Genomic DNA, 21,999 nt, shown 5'->3' on the forward strand with positions numbered 1-21,999 from the left:
TAAAAGGGAAAACCCGATAAAAGACAGACTGACAGGCATAGGATTAAAAAACAGCATCATCAAATGTCCTTAGCGAGGTTTGTCAAATTGATAAAACGAAGAACACGAGCAGCTGCTCGTGGGTCATCCGCTAAAATGGCATCGAAAGTACTTGGCAGGTTAAGATCTAGACGCAGTGTGTTAAAATCTGGACAGGACATTAAAATGTGTCGAACCGTCAGCAAGTGCCCACATGGGTAGAACGGCGCCGGCGCAGCCGTCAGCAGATGGCGATGGCTGAACCGGCAGTGGCCAATTCTTAACCGGGCCAAAACGACCTCCTCCCGCCGAGAAGGGCGTGAGGAGGACGTCCAAGCCACGGGAAGAGGTTTTAAGGCCCGAAGCTTGTTGTCGGTAAGTGCAGCCCAATCGGCATGCCACAGCGATAAAATGCGCCGACAAATGACCCCGCTAAAATCGGACGAAGGGACACAACAAGAAGCTGTCCGAGGCTGGAGGACCGCAGCCCTGGCCGCGGCATCTGCAGCCTCGTTCCCAGGGACACCGACATGGCCAGAAACCCACATAAAGCTAACCGGAGAACCGACGTCCACCAGCTGCTGAAGAGAGCATTGGATCCGGTGTACGAAAGGGTGAACCGGGTACGGAGCACTGATGCTCTGGATGGCGCTCAGGGAATCTGAGCAGATGACATAAGCAGAATGTCGGTGGCGGCAGATGTGAAGAACAGCCTGGTAGAGGGCAAAGAGCTCAGCTGTGAAGACCGAACAATGGCCATGGAGCCGGTATTTGAAACTTTGTGCCCCGACAATAAAGGAACACCCGACCCCGTCATTGGTCTTAGAGCCATCTGTATAAATGAAAGTCATGTTGATGAACTTCGAACGAAGTTCCAAAAAACGGGAGTGGTAGACCGAACCGGGGGTGACCTCTTTTGGGAGCGAGCTGAGGTCAAGGTGAACGCGGACCTGAGCCTGGAGGCAAGGTGGCGTGTGGCTCTTGCCCTCTCTAAAGGTTGCAGGGAGTGAAAAATTAAGGTGTTGAAGGAGGCGACGAAAGCGAACTCCAGGGGGTAGCAGGGCAGAGACATACAACCCGTATTGACGGTCAAGAGTGTCGTCAAAAAAGGAACGATAAGACGGATGGTCGGGCATTGACAGTAGCCGACAGGCATACCGACAAAGCAGTATATCGCGCCGGTAGGTGAGTGGCAATTCGCCAGCGTCAGCATGAAGACTCTCTACGGGACTAGTATAAAATGCTCCGATCGCAAGTCGTAAACCCCGATGTTGTATGGAGTTGAGGCGGCGTAAGATGGATGGCCGTGCAGAGGAGTATACGAAGCTCCCATAATCCAGCTTGGAGCGGACGATCGACCGATATAGACGAAGTAGGACGGTTCGATCCGCTCCCCACGACATACCACTGAGAACACGGAGGACATTTAAAGAACGAGTACAACGGGCGACCAAATATGACACATGTGGAGACCAGCTAAGTTTCCTGTCAAATGTAAGGCCTAAAAATTTGGTTGTCTCCACGATTGGGAGAGCAACGGGACCGAGTCGTAAGGACGGTGGGAGAAACTCTTTGTAGCGCCAGAAGTTAATACAGACCGTCTTCTCGGCAGAAAAACGGAAGCCATTGGCGACACTCCAGGAGGAAAGACGGTCAAGAGAACGCTCAAGACAGCGCTCCAGAACACGTGTACACTGCGCGCTGCAATAGATGGTAAAATCGTCCACGAAAAGGGAGCCTGATACATCAGCTGGGAGGCAATCCATTATTGGATTGATCGCGATGGCGAAGAGAGCGACGCTCAAAACTGAGCCCTGTGGCACCCCATTCTCCTGGCGAAAGGTGTCGGACAAGACAGAACCCACACGTACCCTGAACTGTCGATCCATTAAAAAGGAACGAATAAAAAGAGGGAGGCGACCGCGAAGGCCCCATGTATGCATGGTGCGGAGAATGCCCGCCCTCCAACAGGTGTCGTAAGCCTTCTCCAAATCAAAGAACACAGCCGCGGTCGGGCGCTTCCGCAAGAAGTTATTCATAATGAAGGTCGACAAGGTAACCAGATGGTCAACAGCAGAGCGGCGCCTACGAAATCCACATTGTACATTGGTAAGTAGGCGTAGAGACTCGAGCAGCCAAACCAATCGAGAGTTAACCATTCGCTCCATCACTTTACAGACACAGCTGGTAAGCGAGATAGGTCGATAACTGGAAGGCAAGTGCTTGTCCTTCCCCGGCTTAGGAATCGGGACAACAATAGACTCGCGCCAGCATGCGAGAACATGTCCCTCAATCCAGATGCGATTGTATGTACGAAGAAGAAAACCTTTACCCGCGGGAGAAAGGTTCTTCAGCATCTGAATATGAATAGAATCTGGCCCTGGAGCGGAGGACCGTGATCGGCCATGTGCGGTTTCGAGTTCCCGCATGGTGAATGGGGCATTATAACTTTCACAATTCGAGGAGCGGAAGTCAGGTGGCCTAACCTCCTCTGCCTGTTTGCGGGGGAGGAAGGCAGGGTGGTAATGAGCGGAGCTCGAAACCTCTGCGAAAAAGCGGCCGAAGGCATTGGAGACAGCCTCAGGGGCCACAAGGACTTCATTCGCGATCTTGAAGCCAGAAACTGGGGAGTGGACCTTAGTGCCAGATAGCCGGCGCAGGCTACCCCAGACAACAGAAGAAGGAGTAGGTTGAAGGTGCTTGTGAAAGCAGCCCAGCTGGCTTTCTTGCTTTCTTTGATAATACGACGACACTGAGCACGTAATCGTTTATAATTGATACAATTCGCCACTGTAGGGTGGCGTTTAAATGTGCGTAAAGCACGTCGACGAGCACGTAAAGCGTCTCTACATGCTGCGGTCCACCAGGGGACCGGTACGCGACGTGGAGAAGAAGTAGGGTGAGGGATGGAATATTCAGCAGCAGCGAGAATGACTTCCGTGAGGTGTGCGACCTGACGATCGCAGCTTGTGAAGGTTTGATCCTGAAAGGTCGCCCTGGAAGAGAAGAGCCCCCAGTCTGCCTTGGAGATGGTCCAATTAGAGGAGCACGGAGAGGGGGTATGCTGCAGGAGATGGATAACACACGGGAAGTGGTCGCTCGAATATGTATCAGAAAGTGCATACCACTCAAACCGGCGTGCAAGTTGGGGAGTACATATAGAGAGGTCTAAATGGGAATAGGTGTGAGATGTGTCCGAAAGAAAAGTAGGGGCGCCAGTATTGAGGCAGACAAGATTGAGCTGGTTGAAAAGGTCTGCTAACAAGGAGCCCCTCGGGCAGGATGCTGGAGAGCCCCAAAGTAGATGGTGGACATTGAAGTCTCCAGTTAACAAAAATGGTGCAGGCAGCTGAGCAATAAGTTGCATCATGTCTGCCCTGGTAACGGCAGATGACGATGGAGTGTAAACGGTACAAATGGAAAATGTAAAAGTTGGGAGAGTAATGCGGATGGCAACTGCCTGCAGGCCGGTGTGCAACGTGATGGGATCGTAGTAAATATCATCCCGGACCAGCAACATAACCCCTCCATGAGCTGGGATACCTACCACAGGGGGTAGGTCAAAACGCACAGAGGTGTAGTGTGCCAAGGCAATTTGATCGCATGGGCGTAGCTTCGTTTCCTGGAGGGCTACGACGAGCGGACGGTGCAAGCGGAGCAGCAACTTCAAGTCCTCTCGGTTGGAGCGAATGCTGCGAATATTCCAGTGAATAAGTGCCATTGTAAGAAAAGGAAGATGATAGAAGGGGTCACCTCGAAGGCCGCTTAGGGCCTGGCTTCGAGCGAGCACTGCCGCCGCTATCAGTAGGCGGACAGTCATCGTCCATTGGGTCTATAGGTTCATCGGCCATCTCGGGAGGATGGCCGGGAGGGGGAGCTTCCTCCGCCGGTGAACGGCCAGATGTACGGCTACCAGCGGTGCGGCCAGGCGAAACGGATGACGGCCTGGGGCGGCAACCGCTGGGTGGCGCAGGAGAAGAAATGCGCCGTGGCGGAGTAGGAGAACTGTGCTTTCTATGAGCCTTTTTGGAAGGACGTTTGGTGGAAGTACCGGTCGAAGGCTGGGAGGTCGAGGTACGTAGGAAGTCTGCACGGGATGGTTCCTTCTTGAAGGCCCGTGCATCTGACTTCGGGGTCTTCGTCTCTGCAGAAGCTGATGAAGGGGCTGGTGTCTGTGGGGTGATGGGAGGAAGAGGAGACGTCGACCGCGCGATCTTAGCACTGGCCGAACGGACGACCGTGGTGCTGAAGGTCAGATCGCATGTCTGGGTTGCTACCTCCCTGGTAGTCCGAGGAGAGGCGAGGACAGTACTGTATTTCCCCGCTGGGAGCAGCGCGGGCTTCCTACTAGCCAATAGCTTGCGAGCAGCCGAGGTGGACACTTTCTCTTTGACCCGAATTTCTTGGATACAGCGTTCTTCCTTATAGACAGGACAGTCGCGGGAGGATGCGGCATGGTCACCCTGACAGTTCACACAACGAGGAGACGGAGGTGGACAGTCACCCTCATGGGCATCCCTGCCACAAGTGACACATTTAGCCGCATTGGAACAAGACTGGCGAGTGTGATTGAAACGCTGACACTGGTAGCAGCGCGTAGGTGTCGGGACATAGGGGCGAACAGAAATAACCTCGTAGCCCGCCTTGATGCGCGATGGCAGCTTAACACTATCGAAGGTCAAGAAAAGTGTCCGGGTCGGTACAAGGTCATTGTTGACCTTTTTCATGACCCTATGGACAGCCGTCACGCCCTGCTCAGCGAGGAAAGATTGAAGCTCCTCGTCAGTCAATCCGTCGAGGGAGCTAGTATAGACTACACCACGAGACGAATTCAAAGTTCGGTGGGCCTCCACCCGGACAGGGAACGTGTACAGGAGTGTGGCCCGAAGCAGTTTTTGTGCCTGAAAGGCACTCTCAGTTTCTAGTAATAAGGTACCGTTACGCAACCTGGTACAAGATTTGACAGATCCGGCTATGGCATCTACGCCCTTCTGAATAACGAAAGGGTTGACAGAGGAAAAATCCTTTCCGTCCTCAGATCGAGAAACGACGAGGAACTGTGGGGCAGGCGGTAGTACTTTTGTCACTGTTGGCTGGTCACGTTTCCTTTTTTGGGCAGAAGTCGAGAGAGAAGGAGTAGAATCCATTGCGGAGGAATCCCCCATGATTGCCAGCGTCTCCGATGGCGCGCTCCTTCCTTGTGGGGACCCTCTCAGAGGGCACTCCCGCCTTAGGTGAATGTTTACACCTCAGGTCACACCTCCCGAGAAACAGACGGAGGGACCAATCGGCATGGTCAGAAGGTATCAGCTCAGGCAATCACCCCTCCCCGGGCCTGGCCTTTACCAGGGGGTACGCGCGTGCCTTACATGTCTACCCAGGGCGGGGACTTACGCGTTACCCCGTCACCGGCTACGCGTGCGAACGCGTGGGTCGGCCTTCAGGCACGCACAGGGAGGAAGGAAGAAGAGGAAAAAGAAGAGAGAGGGAGAAAGAGGACAGACTGTCTCAAACGCCGAGGCGGAGACCAGAGAAGGCAAGGAGAAGAAGGCAATGAGAAGGCAAGGAGAAGAAGGCAATGAGAAGAAGGCAATGACAAGGCAAGGAGAAGTCAAGGGAAAGAGTAAGGAAGACAGTGAGGTGGAGAAGAGCAAAGAAAGGAACCAACAAAAGGAAGGAAGAAACGAGAAGTGAAAAACCAAAAAGACCACAATAATAGGTCGAGGAACCGTCCGTCTCCGGACGCAGGCGCTAACTACCCCCGTGAGGGGGATGGACTCCTTTTAGTCGCCTCTTACGACAGGCAGGAATACCTCGGGCCTATTCTAATCCCCGGACCCGCAGGGGGGGCGCCGAGTGTGGGAGGAACTTGATTATCGGTTTGATGTCTGCCGAATCACTGAAGGGGCACATATCGAACATTTGTGAATGCCTAAAAAAAACTTTTTGTGTTTTTGTATGTGTGTGCAAAGCATTGTGAAAATATCTCAAAGTTATTGTAGAGCTGTGAAATCGCTTCAATCATTTGTAATAACCCTGTACTTTTTGAAGGAGAGGTCGTCCACCAGCGTCGTTTCGATTCTTCTTATGATGATCCTCTTACAGTAAAACAAATGCTACACATGATACAATTGCTAAATCCTGTTCTTCTCATATAACAAACGTAATTAAAATGCTACTATATAATAACAACAATACTGGAGCAAAGTCGGCAAGTTATCACAGCCAACTGTGATTCCACATGGCCGAAAACCTTGGCCCCAAGCCCTTCGTTTGGTGTTGGTGAGAAGCCGAACGCAAATGCATTGGCGACCAACATTCGGCCAAATCCAGTGCCTGCCGTTGGCCTTCATTGGTCTAGTGTGTACGCACCTTTAAGTGGAAGCATTTTTCGGCCTTGGAAAACGTTTGTATGCCATCTCGCGCGTGTGCGATCTCGATAAGAATTAATAAAATAAGGCGGCAGCCATTTATTTCGAGACTTTGTGGCGGCGTCGAGAATTTTCCACTTGCCTTCTTGTTAAGATTTGGCCAACGTAGTCCTCCACATGCAACAATGCGCAAAGAATAACTTGCACTGTTCTCACATCCGATGCAGTAATGTGTTACGGCAGGAACGTTCCACTTGTCATCCTAATCAGTTAATTAGTTAGGCAGTAGGATGTAGGAACCGCTACAACACTGATGGCCCGTGGCTGGTTAATGAGGTGAAGAGCTAGCAGGAGAGAAAAGCGCCTATATGTACACAAGCCTATGCTAATAACTGAACTTATCTGTTTCTTGACACCAAATCAATCCTTCAGTCCTTTAAGGCTGCAGACTTGTCAGTTAAGGCTCCATAGAATGGCTGTGTTTTTACTGAAAGCGCTAGAAGTTCTTTCCGAATTTAAATATTCGGTAAAGAAGAAAGTCTCTTCTGATATCGCGTTCCTGAGGTACGTTTTTACAGAATCACTTACGTAGTCTGAAATGCAATCGAAAAATTCATTTTGCACGCTTTCTGATTCGCCACTGAACACTTTTTTTTATCTTTGAATATTGCTTCTGTATCTCTACAGGACCCCTTGATACCAGCAACGTCAATATTTTCTTAAGATTCCTACGATTTGTCGAGTCTAATGGTTAATCGTGATCGTGAAACGCCAATTTTTTGCTTCCTTAAAACAGTGTACCCCATCAATCACTAACTGCAGGAAAAGCCTGTTCAATCGTAGATTGTCACTGAACCGCATGGTAACCAGTCTAGAATTTTCCTTTTTAGGATATCTGAAATTTTATTTTAATTTCTTTCTAAGCTTTTCAAATTACCTGGCATTTTAAATGGCTGCCGAATCTGAGTGTTTGTGAGAATACCGTGTTATATTTAACGTAGCAGCAAACCCTTCTCTATTCCAAACGTTGCTTTTGTTGTTAAAAAAAAGGAGCATGGCCAACAAAATAATTTCTGCAGAGCTGGAGAGGAGCACAACCACAAGAATTCTAAACAAATTGAACCATTTACCTGAATGTTTTAGTTTTTTCGTACCACGTATCTGTGGAGGTTCAGCAGAGCGTCGACAATTTATCTTCGTCTTTCCAACGTGAAAGGGTGTTTCTTATAAAATACACACAAAATCATAAGCATGATTCATATTTAAAACATACAGCACCATATACGGAAGCATGCTCCACACACACGAAGATCACTGTTTCATAGTCTGGAACTTGAACTAGCTGTGAATAAAATTTCTGTCTGCCTCACCACATGCGCCCTCCAAAGACAAGCTCTAGCAGGTGACACTGAAACTAACATACACTTGTAACACCTGTGTAACAGCAGATAACAGTATACCGTAGCTGTGTTTCAGGGACATCTCGACACAATATTTTTCCTTGCGATATTTCTTAGCATACAAAACGTATTTGCTGTGTGTGTGTGCGTCTCCATTTTGATTTAAAATTTCTTTTACCTTTTTTTCAGTTACATTATTCAGATTGTCTATTCCTTCATATTCTCGCCTTTTATCTGAAAACTTTGATTATCTCATGTAGACTTCCTTTTTTTTAACTCTCTGAAGTTTGTATGAAGAGAAAGAGTCGTAATGTGGTAGCTGAGTCACAAAGAAGTCTAGAGTTTTAATGGTGGACAGACGTGAGGAGACAAGATTTACCTTGTCCCCACTGCACCCAACAGAAATGCATTCATGAAGTTGCGGTATTGACGGCCTGGTTGGCCGAGCGGTTCTAGGCGCTACAGTCTGGAACCGCGCGATCGCCACGGTCGCAGGTTCGAATCCTGCCTCGGGCATGGGTGTGTGTGATGTCCTTAGTTAGGTTTAAGTAGTTCTAAGTTCTAGGGGACCGATGACCTCAGAAGTCCCATAGTGCTCAGAGCCAGTTGCGGTATTGTACAAGAAGTACAGTAATAGCAGTCAAGAAGTGTTTTGTCAGATGTGTGAAACACGTAAAAGTGGTACTTTAAGAAGTGTTTCATTGAAGAATATTTCGAGTTTACCTGTTTACATTATGACGAAACTGAAGAGTACGGTACTTCATTATTGACGTAATTGTTTGATGAACGGATTACGCCAAAACATCGATTCCATGAATAGAGATGAATTTTGTTTCTTAAATGTGACAAATTCCGGCCGTTGTCAGGGAGATCGTACCCCGTTTTATCACAGGACAACGAGCAATAACAACCATTTCGACATCAACAGAATTAAGATGTGTATAACTTTTAACTGTTGACTCCATCAACAAACGACTTTGGGGGGTTGAGGAAGAGACCAAACAGCGAGGTCATCGGTCTGAGTGGATTAGGGAAGGATGGGGAAGGGCCGGTCGGAGTGGCCGTGCGGTTCTAGGCGCTACAGTCTGGAGCCGAGCGACCGTTCCGGTCGCAGGTTCGAATCCTGCCTCGGGCATGGATGTGTGTGATGTCCTTAGGTTAGTTAGGTTTAAGTAGTTCTAAGTTCTAGGCGACTAATGACCTCAGATGTTAAGTCGCATAGTGCTCAGAGCCATTTGATGGGGAAGGTAGTCGGCCTTGCCCTTTCAAAGGTACCATAGCGGCATTTGCCTGAAGGGATTTAGGGAAATCATGGAAAACCTCAATCAGGAGGGCCGGACGCGGGTCCACTGCGCCACCTCGCTCGGTAAAACGACTTTGGGCGTGGTTTATCTACTACCTACGTACCGCTAAGTGAACAAATCGTTTCTATGTTTATTTCTTTAGACAGAAATGTAGTTAAATTCAGATTGTCACAGTTAATCATCTGTATCTTTAACTGGACTGTGGAACTCTTATCTATAACGTCACGGATGCTATAGCAATAACATAGTTACGTTTCGCCCGTCGCTACGTCCATGCTGAGCTGTGAGAGGAAAGCTACTTCACTTCGCATGTTCAGAATAAAACGCTTGCTGCTACAAGATAGTTCCGTGCAATACGAAACAGGGAAATATGTATGGAGTAAAAACCGGCAAACGTGGTAAAATAAACTTTTTTAAAAGGTGGCAGCATAAAAATATTGGTGAAGTGCGACTTCACCTACTACCCTGAATAGCCGCCCACGGGATACAAGCGTGTAGGCCACTTTGCGTTTCATGAACGACCAATCCAACGTTCTCCAAATAATGTTAACATGACTGTAATTACCAGTGCAAAATTTGCGGGACATCAGGCATGCTGGTACGACATGGATTGCCGTATGTCCAGTGGTATGTATTCCATCAAGTACGGCAGCTATCTTCTAGCAAATGTACACTCTTTCACCTACACTACTGGCCATTAAAATTGCTACACCAAAAAGAAATACAGATGATAAATGGGTATTCATTGGACAAATATATTATACTAGAACTGACATGTGATCACATTTTCACGCAATTTGGGTGCCTAGATCCTGAGAAATCAGTACCCACAACAACCAACTCTGGCCGTAATAACGGCCTTGATACGCCTGGGCATTGAGTCGGAGCTCGGATGGCGTGTGCAGCTTCAACACGATACCACAGTTCATCAAGAGTAGTGACTGGCGTATTGTGACGAGCCAGTTGCTCGACCACCATTGACGGACGTTTTCAATTGGTGAGAGATCTGGAGAGTGTGCTGGCCAGGGCAGCAGTCGAACGTTTCCTGTATCCAGAAGGGCCCGTACAGGACCTGCAACATACGGTCGTGCATTATCCTGCTGAAATGTAGGGTTTCGCAGGGATCTAATGACGGGTAGAGCCACGGGTCACAACACATCTGAAATGTAACGTCCACTGTTCAAAGTGCCGTCGATGCGAACAAGAGGTGGCCGAGACGTCTAACCAGTGGCACCCCATACCATCACGCCGGGTGATACGCCGGTATGGCGATGACGAATACACGCTTTCAATGTGCGTTCACCGCGATGTCGCCAAACACGGATGCGACCATCATGATGCTGTAAACAGAACCTGGATTCATCCGAAAAAATGACGTTTTGCCATTCATGCACCCAGGTTCGTCGTTGAGTACACCATCGCAGGCGCTACTGTTACAGCCATGCGGACAAGATGCCTGTCATCTCGACTGCTAGTAATACGAGGCCGTTGGGATCCAGCACGGAGTCCTGAACCCACCGATTCCATATTCTGCTAACAGTCATTGGATCCCGACCAACGCGAGCAGCAATGTCGCGATACGATAAACCGCAATTGCGATAGGCTACTATCCGACCTTTATCAAAGACGGAAACGTGATGGTTCGCATTTCTCCTCCTCACACGAGGTATCACAACAACGTTTCACCAGGCAACGCCGGTCAACTGCTGTTTGTGTATGAGAAATCGGTTGGAAACTTTCCTCGTGTCAGCACGTTGTAGGTGTCACCACCGGCGCCAACCATGTGTGAATACTCTGAAAAGCTAATCATTTGCATATCACAGCATCTTCTTCCTGTCGGTTAAATTTCGCGTCTGTAGCAAGTCATGTTCGTGGTGTAGCAATTTTAATGGCCAGTAGTGTATTTAACAGACCCATGAATAAAACAGGGACCAATGATGTGGTTCTTAAGAAGCCTGAACGGCACGATGCCAGACCATGGTCGTTTTTTATTCACTTATCCAGAGTGGATTCTCAGCTGAATGCGAAGACTGATTTGCCCTTGAATCGTAAACAATGCATAATCAGTAAACACAATCTTGCACAGAAATGTCACGTAAGTGCTTAGACACCATTCTGAGAACTGTACTGATTTTTGAAGTTACTGACTTCAAGCTGCTGATGGTGGGAATACTGGAAAGAATGACAGAGGTTGGAATGTACTCGCAGTATTAGTAGATCACTCCTTTGACCTATCCCACCCGTGCATCCTGCTGCTCCGTAGTTACAAAACGTTTGCATTTTCCGCGGCAGCTGATGTTTCGTTTCGTTGACCTATTCCAGGTATTCCCAAAACTGTGTTCCACAAAACACTGATTTTCGTGGAAAGTGAACAACATGGAGTTTTTCCATTTTTTTATATTTTCACGATAATATCTTTTTACGTTTTATTATGATGTGTGTGCTGTCAGTAATGATTTGAAATTGAAGAAATTGCTGAATAAAACAAGTTTCTCGTTTTGTAAAGTTTTAATAACCTTCAAAATAAACAAGGTGTTCCACCAGATTCTCGAAGAATTCCGTCAGAGGAAAAGTTTGGGAGCCCCCGACCTATACTATGTGATCAAAAGTATCCGGACACTCCCAAAAACATATGTTTTTCATATTAGGTGCATTGTACTGCCACCTACTACCAGGTATTCCATATCAGCGACCTCAGTAGCCATTAGACACCAAGAGAGAGAGAGAGAGAGAGAGAGAGAGAGAGAGAGAGAGAGAGAGAGCAGAAAGGGGCGCTCCGCGGAACTCACAGACTTCGAACGTGGCCAGGCGACTGGGTGTCACTTGTGTCATACGCCTGTACGCGAGATTTCCACATCCCTAGGTCCACTGTTTCCGATGTGATAGTGAAGTGTAAACGTGAAGGGACACGTACAGCACTAAAGCGTACAGGCCGACATCGTCTGTTGATTGACAGAGATCACCGACAGTGGAAGAGGGTCGTAATGTGTAATAGACACATCTATGCAGACCATCACACAGGAATTCCAAACTGCATCAGGAACCACTGCAAGTAGTATGACAGTTAGGCGGGAGGTGAGAAAATTTGGATTTCATGATCGAGCGGCTGCTCATAAGTCACACATCACGCCAGTAAATGCCAAACGACGCCTCGCTTGCTGTAAGGGCGTAAACATTGGACGATTGAACAGTGGAAAATCGTTGTGTGGACTGACGACTCACGGTACACAATGTGGCGATCAGATGGCAGGGTGTGGGTATGCCAAATGCCCGGTGAACGTCATCTGTCAGCGTGTGTAGTATCAACAGTAAAATTCGGAGGCGGTGGTGTTATGGTGTGGTTGTGTTTTTCATGGAGGAGGCTTGCACCCCTTGTTGTTTTCCGTGGTACTATCACAGCACAGGCCTAAATTTATGTTTAAGCACCTTCTTGCTTTTCCACTGTTGAAGAGCAATTCGGGGATGGCGATTGCATCTTTCAACACGATCGAGCACCTGTTCATAAGGCACGGCCTGTGGCGGAGTGTTACACGACAATAACATCCCTGTAATGCACTTGCCTGCACCGTCCTGACCTGAATCCTATAGAACCCCTTTGGGATGTTTTGGAACGCCAGCTTCGTGCCAGGCCTCACCGACCGACATCGATACTTCTCCTCAGTGCAGCACTCCGTGAAGAATGGGCTGCCATTCCCCAAGAAACCTTCCTGCACTTTACTGACTGCCTGCGAGAGTGGAAGCTGTCATCGCCGGCCGCGGTGGCCGAGCGGTTCTAGGCGGTTCAGTCCAGAACAGCGCTGCTGTTACAGTCGCAGGTTCGAATCCTGCCTCCGGCATGGATGTACGTGATGTCCATAGGTTGGTTAGGTTTAAGTAGTCCTAAGTCTAGGGGACTGATGACCTCAGATTTTAAGTCACATAGTGCTCAGAGCCATTTGAACCATTTTTGAAGCTGTCATCAAGGCCGAGGGTGGCCCAACAACATATACTGAATTCCAGCATTACCGATGGAGGGCGCCACGAACTTTTAAGTCATTTTCAGCCAGGTGTCCGCATACTTTTGAACACATAGTGTATTTTATTCTTCACATTTCCTGTTTATTGATGTTGTTTATAACGCTGTGAAGACAGATCGCGAGAGCTTGGCATCGTCAGAATAGCTTTCAGCACCAATCGCACCGCTGCTAACAGGTTGGCGACATTAACCGTCAGGGAAAACCATACCAACTTTTTCCGAGCGACGTATGCATTGTGAAACAGCTTCTCTAATGAGTTCTGCAATAGTTATGATAGCAGGGCACAGGTCCAAAGGCTTCAAACGCCGAGGTAAATACATGAATCGTACCAGAGTTCGTTTAACAGGGTAGATGTAATTGAACATTCGCTACTTGAGAGCCCCCCCCCCCCCCATGAAAAACGAGTTATCGTAGGAGAATGAAACTTCGTGGAAATATTTGTAAGGCAATTCAGAAGAAAAATAACGAGCAAACCATTGGAAGAAACATCTTAATTTCCACGTTACAAATGTTTTTCAGTGTGACGATCATCTGCATCCACGACAGCCTGGGTATAATTTCACAATTGTTCGCAACACTTTTCGAACCATGGATTGTACAGCTGTCGTGACACAGATCGTGCAGTGCTTGAAGATCGCACATTGTGTCCAGCTTTCTCAGCGACGGCAACAGAAACTTCAACAATTTGTGGCGCAATTGACCATCGGCCTCTCCCAGCGGCAATTCCCAAATCGCAAGTAATTCAAACTACCGAAGCATGTTTTTCAACCCTGGTGAGGAAAGGAAAGGGGACCACTCCTATTCCTTTAACGCGTCGATACTCATGAAGAGTAACATCACTATTGTTGTTATTTTAATAAAACAAAATTAGGTGTAAAGTGCTGCTCACATTGTCCGTACCCATGTTCACTGTCTGCAGCTACAATGCACACTGATGCTTGTGTTTCGCTGTACCAGCACCTGAGCACAAAGGCAAGTCTCGACAGTAACAACTGTAACAACTTGCAAAAAAAGTAGCTATAGTTCTTTGACATTTTAAACGTTGTAATAGGCTTAAGCCCAGCAACCGAGCGTTAACTTAATTACAGAATGTACGTATAGTCACCTCGGCTGCATAAAACTGTTGTCAAACTGACCATGGTTTCGACAGCTATAAGGCAGTCTTCATCAGAATAAAAATTATATAGGATTACCTAGAAAATATAATGGTTGGTTGTTTCGGAGAAGGAGACCAGACAGCGAGGTCATCGGTCTCATCGGATTAGGGAAGGACGGGGAAGGAAGTCGGCCGTGCCCTTTGAAAGGAACCGTCCCGGCATTTGCCTGGAACGATTTAGGGAAATCACGGAAAACCTAAATCAGGATGGCCGGACGCGGGATTGAACCGTCGTCCTCCCGAATGCGAGTCCAGTGTCTAACCACTGCGCCACCTCGCTCGGTAAAATATAATGACATGGCTCAATACTACAATATAATTAATAGAATGACTTCCATATACTGTACAAGCAGTGTACTTAGATGTTTTTCACTTATGGTGTGATTACATGTGAGCAAAAAAGCTCTTGTCAAATTGAAATAATAAGTTTTATTCTTGTGATTATTTCAGTTTGACAAGAGTTTTTTGCTCAGATGTTTTTCACCTATTGTGTGATTACATGTAAGTACACTGCTTGTACAGTATATGGAAGTAATCCTATTAATTATATTGTATTATTGAGCTACGTCATTATATTTTCTAGGTAATCCTATGTAATTTTTACTCTGATGAAGACTGCCTTAGAGCTGTCGCAACCATGGTCAATTTGACAACAGTTGTATGCAGCCGAGGTGACTATACGTACATTCTGTAATTAAGCTATAGTTTCATTATAACCACCGTGTATTTGGTACGGCAGGGGAGAACAGTAGTTTGCGTATCAGTTGTTGTTATCGTTTTATCAAGTTCCACAATTGTTTTGGCGTTGAAATTCTCATCGAAGTCTCTCTCCAGTGCCACAGGAATAAGAATCTATGCCATTATTTGGCAAGTATAGAAGTTAACAATTACTTGTGTACGCCCGAAAATTCACCACATCGAACGCGACAGTTCACCGAAAGCCGCACCTTGGTATCTTCTGTAATTTTAGATGTACGAGATTTTAAGAAAGAAGTTACACATTACGGAAGACCTAGTAGCTTTTATTGAACGCTGTACTACATTTCAAAGAGACACAGATATATGACAAAATTTTTTCAACGTACGAGGTCTGTTCAGGAAATTCCGGAACTTTGTCCACGAAATTTTTCCACGTTTACCTTTTACTTACCGTGCATGGTCTTTTTCGAAATACTCTCCTCCACAATTTTCTTTTATCTCGTCTATCGTTGCAAATCATCGTCCTTTCAATGGGGTTTTCAACTTTAGAAATAAAAAAAGAAACTCCGCATGAGCCAGATCTGTAGACTACGGAGGCTGAGGCATCACGGTGATATCGTTCTCTGCACAATAGCCACGCACTAACAAGGACGAATGTGGGGGTGCGTTATCGTGATACAAGAACCATGAATTGTCTCGCCACATTTTAAGCCGCAACACGTTCCGATAGTACCATCGATTAACAGTTTGTCCCTGTGACACGAATTCAAGTTGAACTAATCCTTCAAAGTCAAAGAAAACTACCAGCATGGCTTTGAAATTTGACGTTACCGGACGAGCTTTTTTTTATTTAGTCTTACACAAGCTTTCCCGGTCCATTGTGAAGACTCAACCTTCGTCTCAACATCATTACAGACCCACGTCTCATCACCAGATATGATTTACTAAAGGAACATCTCGTTCTCATTTGCGCCATCCAAAAGCCCTTCACAGATGGCGAGGCGAAGATCTTTCTGGTCTTGACTCATGAGCCGTGGGACGAACTTGGCGGCAACACGATGTATTCTACGATTCTGTGTCAAGATTTCATGGCATTATGCAACTGAAATGTTAGATTCTTCGGCAATCTCTCGGACAGTCAGTCTTCGTCTGGCACGCACGATTTCGTTGACGTTCCCGACATGAGCGTCGTCGGTAGACACCGAAGGACGTCCTGTACAGGGGTCATACTTAACTTCTGCCCAGCTATTTTTAAACCGTGTGAACCATTCGTAACACAGATTATAGCTGAGGCACTCGTCACTGTAGGCTTCCTGCATCATTTGATGTATCTCTGTAAAGGTTTTCCCGAGTTTCACGCAAAATTTAATGCAGACGCGTTGCTCCTCTAAATCTGCCACCTCTAAATTCGCAAACTGTGCGACGCAACGTTCTGCTCATTACAGCACTGAACAATAACAAACAGGCGTACAACAATGAAACTTACGGCAGTTACACATTAAACACAGACGTGTGCAAGGATGCCAACAGCATTTCGCTCCAACTCACCACTGGCGCGAAATTCCGAATGTTTCGGAATTTTTTGAACAGACCTCATATACACCAATTATCTGGAAACAACGATCGAAGCGTTCCCCCAACCGTTCAATTCCTCGACGATAGAAATGTGCTCCTTGGTCATGGAGCTATTCGAGAACACCTGTGTGAATGTCGTTATCGCTGAAAATCTCTTCCCCTTCAAGAGCTCTTTCAGTTTGCCGAAAATATAGAAGTCGCATGGTGCAGCCTCTTGACTTTCCGGTCAATGTCGTCCATGTCTGTGGCACCGTTTCACTACGGCTGGAGGCGACGTTGCAATTGTTTCATATTCCGCCAGAATTCACGGTAAATACGTGTACACTTTATACGTTCTGCCTGCCGAAAACTTAACTGTCCCGCGTAGCTCATCTTAGGAGTTCCATTTTCAGTTACCACGCCACTTTACTCAGAGACCGCGATGCACCTAATATCCGAACCGCAGCAGAACTCTCTCTCTCTGCAGAAAAGCCAGAACGTGCATTCTCTTCTGAAAATGCGCCCCTCTTGTTGTGTAATTATCTTAGGGTGGGACGACACGAGTGACTTAATTCTGAAACAGGACGTGGCCTATCATAGCTTTCACACTCTCTGTTGAAACAGTTGGTCTGAATGTAATGCGAATGTAGAACTACACTCCTGGAAATGGAAAAAAGAACACATTGACACCGGTGTGTCAGACCCACCATACTTGCTCCGGACACTGCGAGAGGGCTGTACAAGCAATGATCACACGCACGGCACAGCGGACACACCAGGAACCGCGGTGTTGGCCGTCGAATGGCGCTAGCTGCGCAGCATTTGTGCACCGCCGCCGTCAGTGTCAGCCAGTTTGCCGTGGCATACGGAGCTCCATCGCAGTCTTTAACACTGGTAGCATGCCGCGACAGCGTGGACGTGAACCGTATGTGCAGTTGACGGACTTTGAGCGAGGGCGTATAGTGGGCATGCGGGAGGCCGGGTGGACGTACCGCCGAATTGCTCAACACGTGGGGCGTGAGGTCTCCACAGTACATCGATGTTGTCGCCAGTGGTCGGCGGAAGGTGCACGTGCCCGTCGACCTGGGACCGGACCGCAGCGACGCACGGATGCACGCCAAGACCGTAGGATCCTACGCAGTGCCGTAGGGGACCGCAGCGCCACTTCCCAGCAAGTTAGGGACACTGTTGCTCGTAGGGTATCGGCGAGGACCATTCGCAACCGTCTCCATGAAGCTGGGCTACGGTCCCGCACACCGTTAGGCCGTCTTCCGCTCACGCCCCAACATCGTGCAGCCCGCCTCCAGTGGTGTCGCGACAGGCGTGAATGGAGGAACGAATGGAGACGTGTCGTCTTCAGCGATGAGAGTCGCTTCTGCCTTAGTGCCAATGATGGTCGTATGCGTGTTTGGCGCCGTGCAGGTGAGCGCCACAATCAGGACTGCATACGACCGAGGCACACAGGGCCAACACCCGGCATCATGGTGTGGGGAGCGATCTCCTACACTGGCCGTACACCACTGATGATCGTCGAGGGGACACTGAATAGTGCACGGTACATCCAAACCATCATCGAACCCATCGTTCTACCATTCCTAAACCGGCAAGGGAACTTGCTGTTCCAACAGGACAATGCACGTCCGCATGTATCCCGTGCCACCCAACGTGCTCTAGAAGGTGTAAGTCAACTACCCTGGCCAGCAAGATCTCCGGATCTGTCCCCCATTGAGCATGTTTGGGACTGGATGAAGCGTCGTCTCACGCGGTCTGCACGTCCAGCACGAACGCTGGTCCAACTGAGGCGCCAGGTGGAAATGGCATGGCAAGCCGTTCCACAGGACTACATCCAGCATCTCTACGATCGTCTCCATGGGAGAATAGCAGCCTGCATTGTTGCGAAAGGTGGATATACACTGTACTAGTGCCGACATTGTGCATGCTCTGTTGCCTGTGTCTCTGTGCCTGTGGTTCTGTCAGTGTGATCATGTGATGTATCTGACCCCAGGAATGTGTCAATAAAGTTTCCCCTTCCTGGGACAATGAATTCACGGTGTTCTTATTTCAATTTCCAGGAGTGTATATTGTAAATACACTACGTAAAAAAACCACGTGGTTGCCAAATATATTGCATATGTTTTTGATAAACTCAAGAGTATCGCTTTTCAATAGTTTTACATAAATAAGGAATGAACTTTTATAGTACTTACAGCTAGCCAAAATACAGCAGCATCTATTAAAAACGAGTTCTAAAATTTAATAGTTCTTGACCCTCATTTATAGTGCAACATCAGACGCAAACGTTACAAAAATGTTACTGCGTTATTTTTCCAGTCATAAATGACACTACGGGACGTATTGCCAATGGGTAGGCGTTTCTTGTATTATGTTTTTTTTCTAACAATGTGTTCTTTACAGCTTGAAGTAATTAATCAGCTGTCTTCAGCACTATTTATTTCATTCTAGAGCTGTTCAGTTGTTGGTGTAGATGACTATCATCTGTATTGATAAGGAAAGAGCCTACGTACAAGACAAAAAGATTTTACGTTTCAACCTTTCGGTATGATAATAGATAAGATTACCACTATTTCTCTTTTTTTTCGTCATCAGTATTTCGTATGTTTTGATGCCATCCTGCATTTCTTTCTGCCTTGAGTTGAACTTATCCCTACACACAGGGTGTTCACTCTCATATGTACAAATGAAAGGGACGAGTAGGAGACAACGCAGCAGACAATATCCCAACAAACACTCAAAGGTCCAGAACAGAAACGAAGGGTTCCTCGAAATGACGTGTGTACGAGGCTTGGAACTTAAATAGCGGTAAATATTTATTCACAGCCGATACAAAAGAGTTACATGTTTGCACCTGTTACTGTCTTTCAAAGTAGTCACCAGCGTTGTGTAGAACCCGTTGCCAGATATGTGGAAGGCGTAGTATACCGTTAGCAGAGCCTGTTCTATTGATGGTGCGAATGGAGCAGTCTATTGCCTGTCGAATCTCGAACAGTTCTGAAGTGAATGCTATGAAGTGGTTCCTTCATCTTCGGAATCAAATGAAAATCAAAAGTCCGGGGAGAATGGTGGATGGTACAGTACTTCCCAGTCCTATCGACCAAACAGAGCAGCCACAGCTTGCACTCTATGCGACCGTGCATTGTCTTGCAAAATGATGGGTGGGTTGCGAAGAAAGTGTCGTCGCTTCTTTCGCAAAGCTAGTCGCAGGTGATGCTCCAAAAACGAATAGTAATACTGTGCACTGACGGTCTGCCGTGGAGGAAAGTAATGCATTAGGACAAAACTATCTCAGTCGCACACGAATATCACCATAACTTTCACCATACTGGGGTTCTGACGCACTTTCGACTTCCGCGGCGACCCATAATGACGCCATTCGTTGGATTGGCGTTTCAGTTTTGACTCGTAGGATGTGTCCCACGTCTCATCCAGTGTTACGATACGGCGTAAGAAAGCCTCTCCTTCGCGTTCATAGCGCTCCAAGTGCGTATGAGCAGCGTCGTAACGCATCCATTTCTGCATTTCCGTCAAGTCATGCGGAACCCATCGTGATGCAATTTTTCGCACGCCCAGGCGTTCCTTCAGGATGCGAAGCACAGTCGTATGCGCTAATCCGGTTTTCGTGGGCGAGCTCACGAATCGTATGGCGTCGATCACTGTCCACTAACGCGGCAACAGCATGCACTTCTTCAGAGACACTACGACGACCTGCCCGATACATGTCTGCCACAGTTTGCCGACCTTCGTTGAAGTCTTTTACCTAAGGGCCACTGTTTACGGCAATGCCGATTCCCCGCACGCCTCTTGAAGACCTTGATGACACTGTCGTGCTGTACGACCTCTGGCACATTCAAACTTGAGCCAACTCCGCTGTTCCTGTTTCGAAAACATAGTGACACCGTTACGTTGGACCGCTCGCTCACAAGTGACTGTGTTTCCCTCGATTGTGTGTACGCCGGTGACGTGGGACGGGCGAGTCCATTTGCTCGGAGGTAAGGTAGGTATGTCAACAAAATGTGCTATCAGCGACAATAGTAGATTCCACTGCATAGTGTCTTCACAGCATTGTTGCCAAAAAAATGGTTCAAATGGCTCTGAGCACTATGGGAGTCAACTGCTGAGTTCATAAGTCCCCTAGAACTTAGAACTACTTAAACCTAACTAACCTAAGGATAACACACACATCCATGCCCGAGGCAGGATTCGAACCTGCGACCGTAGCGGTCACGCGGTTCCAGGCTGTAGCGCCTAGAACCGCACGGCCACTCCGGCCGGCCATTGTTGCCACTATTTAAGTTCCAACCTACGCACAAGTGCAGTCATGCCAATGTTTCGACACTGTTAATGTCTAAGGCTATGTCTATTTCGAAACATTGTAACAGAGGCGTAAATGACAAAGTGATAAACTGCCCTTGTTTGATTTTATCATCATCATCCTGCAATACCTAAGTAGCGGTAAACAGCGTATCGACAACAAGTGTATCATCGGTCGTTCGCTCCCACACCATGGTCTCCCAAGGCTCCCAAATTGATCCTTTTGAATTTTTATTGTTTGGTTGATTCGGAGGAGGGGACCAAACATCGAGGTCATCGGTCCCATTGGATTAGCGATGGATGGGGAAGGAAGTCGGACGTGCCCTTTCAGAGGTTCAAATGGCTCTGAGCACTATGGGACTTAACATCTGAGGTCATCAGTCTCCTAGAATTTAGAACTACTTAAACCTAAATAACCTAAGGACATCACACACATCCATGCCCGAGGCAGGATTCGAACCTGCGACCGTAGTGATCGCATGGTTCCAGACTGAAGCACCTAGAACCACTCGGCCACCCTTTCAGAGGAACCATCCCAGCATTTACCTGAAGCAATTAAGAAAATCAAGGGAAACATAAATCAGGATGGCCTGGTGCGGGTTTGAGCCGTCGTACTCCCGAATGTGAGTCCAGTGTGCTAGCCACTGCGCTACCTCGCTCGGTGAATTTTTGTTTGAGGAGATATTTAAAGAGCTCTGCTGTAGTCCAGTCCTGTCGATAACGCCGATGAATTCCCAGAACGCATTGAGGATGGTTATCAATGCATTCGAACACAACTGTTTTTTTTTAAACGCGTACTGGCATCGATGAGGAGGCATGTTGGAACTTGCTTTCACATGAACGGTGGCCAGGTGGACAACTTTTAATGGTTTTTTTTTTGTGTTTTTAGGGCACACAACTTCAATGGTCATTAGCGCCCTGACTACTCTAAGAATGCACTGCGAGGCACAAGTTGACAACAACAACTAAAAGGGAAAACACGATAAAAGACAGACTGACAGGCATAGGATTAAAAAACAACATCATCAAATGTCCTTAGCGAGGTTTGTCAAATTGATAAAACAAAGAACACGAGCAGCTGCTCGTGGGTCATCCGCAAAAATGGCATCGAAAGTATTAGGCAGGTTAAGATCGAGGCGCAGTGTGTTAAGA

At 47.5% G+C, this 21,999-nt stretch overlaps 1 protein-coding gene across 1 annotated transcript in view; it reads right to left on the reverse strand.

Moving 5' to 3' along the window:
* Window positions 1–21,999, reverse strand: part of LOC126101148 (serine protease gd-like) — a 307,270-nt gene that overhangs the window by 175,338 nt on the left and 109,933 nt on the right. The gene's annotated exons all lie outside the window — the stretch shown is intronic.

This window comes from Schistocerca cancellata, chromosome 9, assembly GCF_023864275.1.
Source record: "Schistocerca cancellata isolate TAMUIC-IGC-003103 chromosome 9, iqSchCanc2.1, whole genome shotgun sequence".
NCBI classification, from domain to species: Eukaryota; Metazoa; Arthropoda; class Insecta; order Orthoptera; family Acrididae; genus Schistocerca; species Schistocerca cancellata.